At 40.4% G+C, this 8,279-nt stretch overlaps 1 long non-coding RNA gene across 1 annotated transcript in view; it reads right to left on the bottom strand.

Moving 5' to 3' along the window:
* The window catches only part of LOC130166656 (uncharacterized), a 23,245-nt gene extending 15,956 nt beyond the window's left edge, over positions 1-7,289 (bottom strand). The window contains exon 1 of the long non-coding RNA XR_008827183.1: positions 6,689-7,289. This is a non-coding gene — a long non-coding RNA (uncharacterized LOC130166656). The remainder of the gene's footprint in view (positions 1-6,688) is intronic.
* Positions 7,290-8,279: the final 990 nt, after the last annotated feature.

The raw sequence follows: 8,279 nt of genomic DNA, 5'->3' as shown, positions 1-8,279 counted from the left end.
ATATAGTAAGGTCACTGTAAAGTCGCAAGACCTTCATATTATGGAATGCAAGACTTGAAGACGAAGTACCAGTGTGTAAATGTAGAGCGCCAGAAAATGACTTTTTGTACTAGTTTATAGCATTTCCCACCAGTGTAATGCATGTGTCTCTCAAACAAACAGAACAAGCAGACTATAAAGTGCATGTTTTCTCAAGTGTCTCTTCATTTTGGCCTTATAAAAATGTCTTCTTTATGTCCCAAATGGATAATGCAATCCTAGTATTGGAAATTCAGCTATAAGGCTACGAGTTACTGGTGGTGGGTGACATTACATTTTCAGTGCAGTCCTGCAGTATAATAGAATGCATCTTCTTCTGCCTACATAACAGAGAAATCTAATCAATAATGCATTTCATGCTTAATCATTGTTTTTTTATTGTGTAGAAGGAAATTAAATTGGTTAAATAAGATGCTTTAGAAATAAAATACTGTAAATGAGGCAATTTAGAGGTGCAGGGATATTTCCTAATTTTTAAAAAATGATATTGGATGCAGTCTTTTCCCCTCTGATTTGCTATCCAAGAGCTGTATGCTCACGTAAATGCTTTTGTTTAGCCACTGAAGTACACCTTGAGGGATCTAAAACACCATTATATTTTAGCTAAAATAAAAGTTACAGTTCCTGTACGATGTCTGTGAAGATCCTCAGTGGAGAAAGGACACATGGATCGGGAGGAATAATCTTCAAAACAGGCTGATTTTAGAGGCGAAAAACCCACAGGGCTACTGGGCAGCTAGCACTTGGCACCTCCAGCAAAGCACACCTGAACTGATCTGCACACAACTTCAACAATAAACCAAACTGAGGAGCTTCTTCCCCTCGGACAAACAAAGTTAGTTCGCAATCAACTAAACAATATAAACAGCATTTCTCGGTAGATACAATATACTGTAGATACAGTGTAACAGACGTGAATGATGTTAGTATGCATACTGAAATGACCTGAAATAGTTTGCATGCCAAAGTTCCTCATGTGCTCGTTCTTTAACTTATGCTAATGTATTGAACTACATAGTACAAAGGAAGAGGGAGGGCAATGGTAACCTACCTGAGCTACACAGCTAGAACTACACACAGACCAGTGTGCAACCTCATGGGTTAGCACAGTGACTTATTATTTTAAATTAGTCTCAGCTCCTCACTCCATTAGTGCCAGCTTGCACCTGCAGATGAGGTTTATAGCACAGCTGGTCAAAAACTGGAGACCTATGAATTAGAATGCCAACGAGGAGAAACCGGGCTGAAACATCAGTGAAAAGAAGAGGTATTCTGTCACGCAGTGATATGGAGAGCAGGAAGTGTAAATGAAGAGCAGTCTCACCACATGAGTCAAAGCACTTTTAAAATACACTGACCATCCTGGAAGTACTCAGAAGACAGTGTTGCGTGCGTATGTGTGTGCCCGTGTGCATCAAGGTGTTTCAGAAGGTGTAAGTCACCTTGACTGTGTGTGCACAACCCAACCGTTATTTTTATTCCTTTGGCAGGTAGTCAGGACAGACTCTCACAGGAGAGAACTGACTTTCTAAGCTGTAGGCATCTTCATCTGAATTTCCAAGTGTTCAAGAGGCTACACGATGTCAGATTATGTTGTTTGTGTGTGTCCTCAGAGGAGCAAGATGGATTAGCCCCCAGTTTTACCCGTCCCAGCGAAAACACAACATGACAGTGAGGCTCACTGAGAGAGAGGCAGGGAGGGAGAGATCTGAGGTCAAATTCTATTATTGAAATCCTATCCCATCATAATATTGAAATTGTATCTACATTCTGAGAGCCATCATCTTCCATCTCCATCTCTTGTTCCCTCTTTCCCGTTGTGTCCCCCTCCTCCTTCTCACCTTCTGGTTTCTCAAAGGAGAACTGACAGACTCTGAGTGCAGGCTGGGGCAAACAGAAAAGCATTTATTTGGGGGGGGGCGGGGGGGGGGGGCAAGGAGAAGGAAAGACGAAGAGTGAGGAAAAAACTAGAAGGGATAGAAATGAAAAGAAGGAGAAATGGGAGACACAGAGAGAGAGAGAGAGAGAGAGGGAGGGAGGAAGGAGAGAAAAATCTCAAAATTTTTTCTGCCCATCTATTTCAGTGTGTCCCACTCTCTACTACTACTCTTCTTCCCTTTCTTCTTCCCTTCCTTCTGAAGTCTGAAACCTCTAAGGAAGCTCGCTCATGAGGCCTAATTTATTTACCACCACCACCCCAGCTGTATCTCTTCGTCATTAATTTACCAATGTCACATTTGCCTGAGCAGCTGGACACCAGCCCATGCCAAGCTGCAGCTAGATTGAACATACATGTTGCAAATCTCATCCATAAACATGTGCTCTGTTACCACTATTCCCTGCAGAGTTAAGAGACTTGGTATGAACCACTAATGAGCCCCGGTCTGACCTATATATTTGAATCATAGATGTACTTCTGCTATCAGCTGCTTCAGCCATTATCATGAATCTGCCTCGTTTGCTATTACACGCCACTACATGGGCCTAATGTGTTTTTTCCATTTGTTTAACAACTAAGTGAGACTACTTCCCATGAATGTGAAAAAAGGAAAATAACCCTTGCTGAGCCAGTGATGATTTAAGTTTGCATTTGCAGAAATATGCACCAAAGACAAACACACACACACACACACACACACACACACACACACACACACACACAGTGAAGAGGTTTATAAATTAAACACCGCTATGATCACAGAGACCAGGATCTGCCGCGCTTGATAATTATACATGTAGGGGAGACAGGCATCCTCTGCTTGTGTGTCTGAGTGCAGGAAGAAAAGGAAAAGGTGTGTGTGTGTTTGAGTGTGCAGTTTCGAAATCGTCGCAGCTCACTCGTCCGTGAAAATATTCAGGCAGGTATTACATTGATTTTGCATCACTGGAATAACGAAGCACATTGTAATTCATTAATGTACTCACATCAAACACATACATTTATGATGAAAGAAGATATTAAAAACTTGATGGAAAGCTTTCAATAATACCATGGCAAACTGAAGAAATAATTCTCAAAGCCAGAAGGGTCTTCTACAAAATGTCAAAAGAATTTAATTTATTAATCTGTAACCATGCAAAGTTCATTTCATACTTTTAAAAAATAAAATCCATGAATTTGTCTTGTTTTTGTGGAAGCAGTGGAGGAATATTCAGCCTGAATGTTCATAAAGAGCATCACAGATGAAGGAGGAAAGTCACACAAGACATAACAGGGCCATTTACAGTAAGTGCTGTCAACAGGGATTAATGAGACAAAACTGTTATAGCTTGCCGGATATTAACCTTTCTTTACAATGTATAAGGTGAGCCTCGAACATAACATTGACATTTTAACCTCATCTTCAGTTAGGTGTAATGCGCAATGGTTTTAGGCCTTCTTGATGTTTAGATTCTTATCTGTCACACAATACCATCACGGAAGCAAACTCATTCTGCAGCATGATGATGACCCCAAACACACAGCTAGAGTCATAAAGAGCTATCTTAAGAGGCGAGAAGAACAAGGAGCCCTGAAACAGATGTTGGTCACAGGGCTGGTCACACTAAATATTAATTTGATTTTGATTTTCTACCTATTGTTTACATTATTTCTGAACACAACCTCACTCTACAACGTTCTTCCACATTTGCATTTCATTTGCATAGTACTGTTGGTACAGTATAAGGATGCAGATGTTGGAAGTATCTCTCTCTATATCGCTTTTTGACCTTTATATCTTTATACTGCGTTTTGACTGGAATTAATGCTTTATCTGCAGGGTATGTTGTCCAACCAGGCATCATGTACCTGCAGGGTTGAACACGGGTCAGACACTGCTGTGCTTTGGTAAATATGCCTTTTTTTTTTTAATAAGGGTTAGAAATTTCTGTGATTATGGTGTCAGAGAGAGAAAGAGCAAGTAAAGCAGCAAGAAAAATAAAACTGAAAATGAGCTACATTACACTGTATTACCAATTATTTTCAATTGAATGTAATTCTGTGGTTTCACAGTGATGAGCAATGGGATTCTGTTAAATACAGATGAATTACACAGCAGTGGTTTCTGACGAAGAAACCTACAATCACACACACACCTACCAACCACACTATTCTGCCCAACTGTGGAATACGTTCAATGGCAATGTTATGTAATTTTTTCCAACTTCTGCACATGTAAACTACGGTATGGTTGAAGTAAGGGGAAACAAATAAACTATGGTTAATGTATGGTTATGGTGAGGCAGCTAAAACACTGTGGTTAACTACCTTATCGCTGTACTCGCTTACATACAATATTACAGTATCACTTTGGCTTATTACATTATTTATAATCCACTATAACATTACTTACATTATTACATTTACTTCACTGAAGATTGACTATTCAACTAGGACCAGTGCAATTTATGAACAAATACTCTCTAATAGCTTCACTGCTTGTTATAGTAAGACAGAAAGGTGGTTCTCCTGTTTGCGTGTGTATATGTGGAGGTTTGCCAAGACAGTGAAGAAGTGAAGACCCTCCATTACTGAAGTTTCCAGTGTGTCTGCATGTGTGTGTTTGGAAGGGGGGGGGGGGGGGGGGGGGCTGCATAAATACTTTTTACTGTTAAATCTTTAAGTAACAAAACAAAGCCCAGAGAGGACAAGAGATGAGAAAAACAAACTAACTAGAGTGATAGTGTCCGGGACAATGTTGTTTAATCGGTGGTGAGACTCAAGGACAAAAAGAAACGCACAAATACACACACACCGAGACCGAAACGCACACAAAGACAATCTCTCCTCTCCTCAGGTTTCCCAACTATCCTGATGTCATCCTGTTCTTTGGAGGCTCCATCATCACTACTGTAGTATGAAACTAATTAAACCACAGCCCCACCGCTGCGCTGCAGAGACAAAGGTTTTCTTCCAGGCTGTGGTGCCAACGACTGCGTGAATCGTCACTGACAAGCACAATTTTACAACTGGTTTTAAAGTATCTATGTTTTGAATGTATTGTCTCGAATGTTAGAAGTTGTGCATCATAGTGCAACAGAAATCCTTAGCTCGTCTCTGGTTTGTGTATAAAAACACTTCACACAGAGCTGTAATTAGAATTCAATAATCGTATACTTATATTGTACGCATATTGTTTTGTATGCCTGTGAGGGATTTTCCATGACTTTCAGAACGCCATTTTTTGTTTTAAATCTGCCTAATCTCAGGACAATTCCCTTTCATTTGGTGCTGCTAATTAATTCATAGTATCACTGTCCAAAGTAGCCGTCATAAATTGCCCAAGAGAAACTTTTTGAAATCCAACCCACTCAACCGCCTCAGGCTTTCTAAGTAAGACACCAGTCTGTACAGCTGAGTGATTGTTTGTGTGTAACAGAGGTGAAAATCTACATTTATAGCAGAGAACAGTTTTTAACTCATGGTGAAGAAATGCCAAAAGCATTAATGCACCACAATACACACGTGTACTGGACACAGTGAGGCGAGTGTACAAACACACAGCCCAAAACACAATTCACAACAAATGATCCTTTTTATTCAAATGCCGCATTCTTTACCTTTGCCTTAATAAAATGTACACAGTGTTAGTTCAGCTGATTTTTGTGTGGCTGAGTAATACTGTCCGCCTGCTGACTTGTTATGTGTATGTGTGCGCATGTGTGGGCATAGATGTCACAGCAGCTTGCAGGGAGGTGTTGATAACTTATTTGGCATTTTGACAGTGATAAAGGACATTTGTTGCCCTTGGCGATGCAGAAAAACACACACAGCCATGCAAATACGCATTAACACTCAACATACAGCAGCCAGAGTTTATAAAAGAAATGAGCATGTAGATCCACAAACATCTGTATGGTAATAAAGGAATTTCTTTACTTCGCCCACATCCTACTGATATAATTCTAGGAGATGTACAGTTCTTTGACAGGAGGTAGCTACAGTATGGACAAAGAAGTAAAAGCCCTCAACAGCAACATTCTCCTCAGATTTAGACTTTGTAGAGCACAACAACAGCTCTCGCACACACACCCACACAAGAACTGATGTGCACAAAGACAATCACTTAGGCATGTTGTAGCATGCATAATCATTACAACCTCTGGGCAACAAAACAATTAAACAGACGGAGATGCTTCATAGATCACAACTGTTCCTGTAGGGCCAAAAGATGGATGCAAATTAAGCTTTTCAGCATCAGTACCTAGTGTTTGAGTGAATGAATGTGTGTTTGTGTATGTATCTGGGTGTCACTGGTGAGCAAAAGGGAATTGAAGACTCTTCTGTATCTTCAAAGCATTAGATGGAGTGAAGAGTAGCACGCCCAGATGAAAGTGACATTGGTGGCAACTTCACCAAGAGGCACAGAAAGATACAAGTCCCGCAGCCCCCAAACACAGGCATGCAACCTGCTGCACGCAACAGGAACTTAGCCAGAGATGTTTAAAACGTCATACAACCCGCCGGCCCATGTAAGGGGCTAGTGGAAGGTTCTGAGCATGTTCAAGTAACATAAGTAAATGCTTAAAAGTTTGTCAATATAGACACGCTGTACGTCCTTAGGTCGGTCTCTCGAATTCAAATATTCAGTTCATTTTGCGCTACCCGTAACCGCATTTATTAATATCTACCAGCATCATTTACAAGCACAGCATGGTGACTGCCTACCTTTTGGACGTGTAGAACTCCAGATTCTCGCTCCATTCCTCCATTGTTTGTATTCCTTTCGTCGGTAAGGGTCCACAGATCACAAAAATCAAAAGGGTTCCTTCTAAAAGTATTCCAGGTTATAAATATGGTCATGAGAAGTCCAAAGCAGAGGACCAGACAATTTGTATCCGCTGGTCTTCCCCTCACTTCTCCTTGCTCTCTCTCCATCCAGGTGCATGTCCGGCTGTTAGCGGGGGTGCTATTGTTGTTAGCTTTCACGGTCACAAAATGAAGGCGGAGTTCCGATCCAATGGATTCCAATCCAGTTCCGACGGAGTAAAGTTCCAGTCAGATTTCACTTCAGGGGAGTCGGGGGGAGATGGGGAGCATAACAGAGCGTAAGAAGTAATGACTTGTTCAAAATATCGGTAAAAGCCTGGTTTTTTCACTTTTTTTCTGAATCGCGCTAGATTGTAGATAGACGTTTACCCTGACCAATCAGAGCAAAGTAGGGGGGTGGGCTCTTCAGAGGCAAGTCCAATGGGCTTTGAGAGCTGTGAAAACAGATGAGTGCCTGCAGTTCCAAAAGGGGTAGTAGGCATCAAAATACTTTGGTATGTTTTCTTTCATATTCAAGAGTTAAAGCACATTTCTCCCAGTTTTTCTTTTAGAGAGGTTTATGAGCATCAGTGAAAAAATTGACTATAAAGCCAGACTAAACTAAACTATTAGGCCTAGAGGCCTTGAAGCTTCACAGGGCAGTTTTTTACAAGATGAAGAAATATTGTGGAGCTTTTTCTTTTTTCTTGTATAAAGTCTATCCTGTTGGTAGTTATGTGATCTGACTTCTTTTGCAGGCGACGCCTGATAAATACAAAAAAATAAAATGTACGAGCTGATGTACTTTAGGATGTTTGTAGTCAAATGCAAAACAAGCAAATTTTCAGAAGCTAGAATGATACCTTTCAAATGTGGTCTCATAAATGCATTTTGGACTTAAAGTTCTTCTGTTATAAGCTTATTACATTTACATATGCAATTTGACGCAAATTAGGTTTAAAACATGTTGTCTCTAAGAGGTTAAGGAAAATGTGGGAATGAATATTAAAGAAAAGGCAAATAAATGTTTTCCAAGGGTACACGCAGCAGGAGAAGTCAAAATGTCTGTGTGTATTAAAGCATCATGCCCATGATATTTACACCCCCCCCCCCCTTGTTTGTATGTTCCAGCCAAGACTGCTGCATTTTATTTTTGTTTGTTTTAATCATCAGGCTGTGCGTTTTCTTATTGCTGTCATTTTAGTGGGTATGCTATCCTGCCTGCTGAAGCACTTGCTTAGAATTATCACAGAGGGGTTCTGCTGCAGATAGATGCAGAGAAACGGGAGATCACTCTGTGCCTATCTGAAAACTCATACACAAAGTAAGCCCACTCATGTTGAGTGTGTTTAGAGAAAGTATGATGGATATTTCACTCATTATATGACAAAAAAAACATCTTACATTCTTTGTGTAGACATTTCTGTGTTTGTGTGTTTGTCTATTTATTTCCTGTCTCTTTTTTAATGGTTGTGTGTCTGTGTGGTCCCTTATCCACCTCCCCTGTTGA

Source organism: Seriola aureovittata, chromosome 3 (genome assembly GCF_021018895.1).
Source record: "Seriola aureovittata isolate HTS-2021-v1 ecotype China chromosome 3, ASM2101889v1, whole genome shotgun sequence".
NCBI classification, from domain to species: domain Eukaryota; kingdom Metazoa; phylum Chordata; class Actinopteri; order Carangiformes; family Carangidae; genus Seriola; species Seriola aureovittata.
The sequence above is the reverse complement of the archived record's forward strand: the minus strand, read 5'-3'. Positions and strand labels throughout refer to the sequence as shown.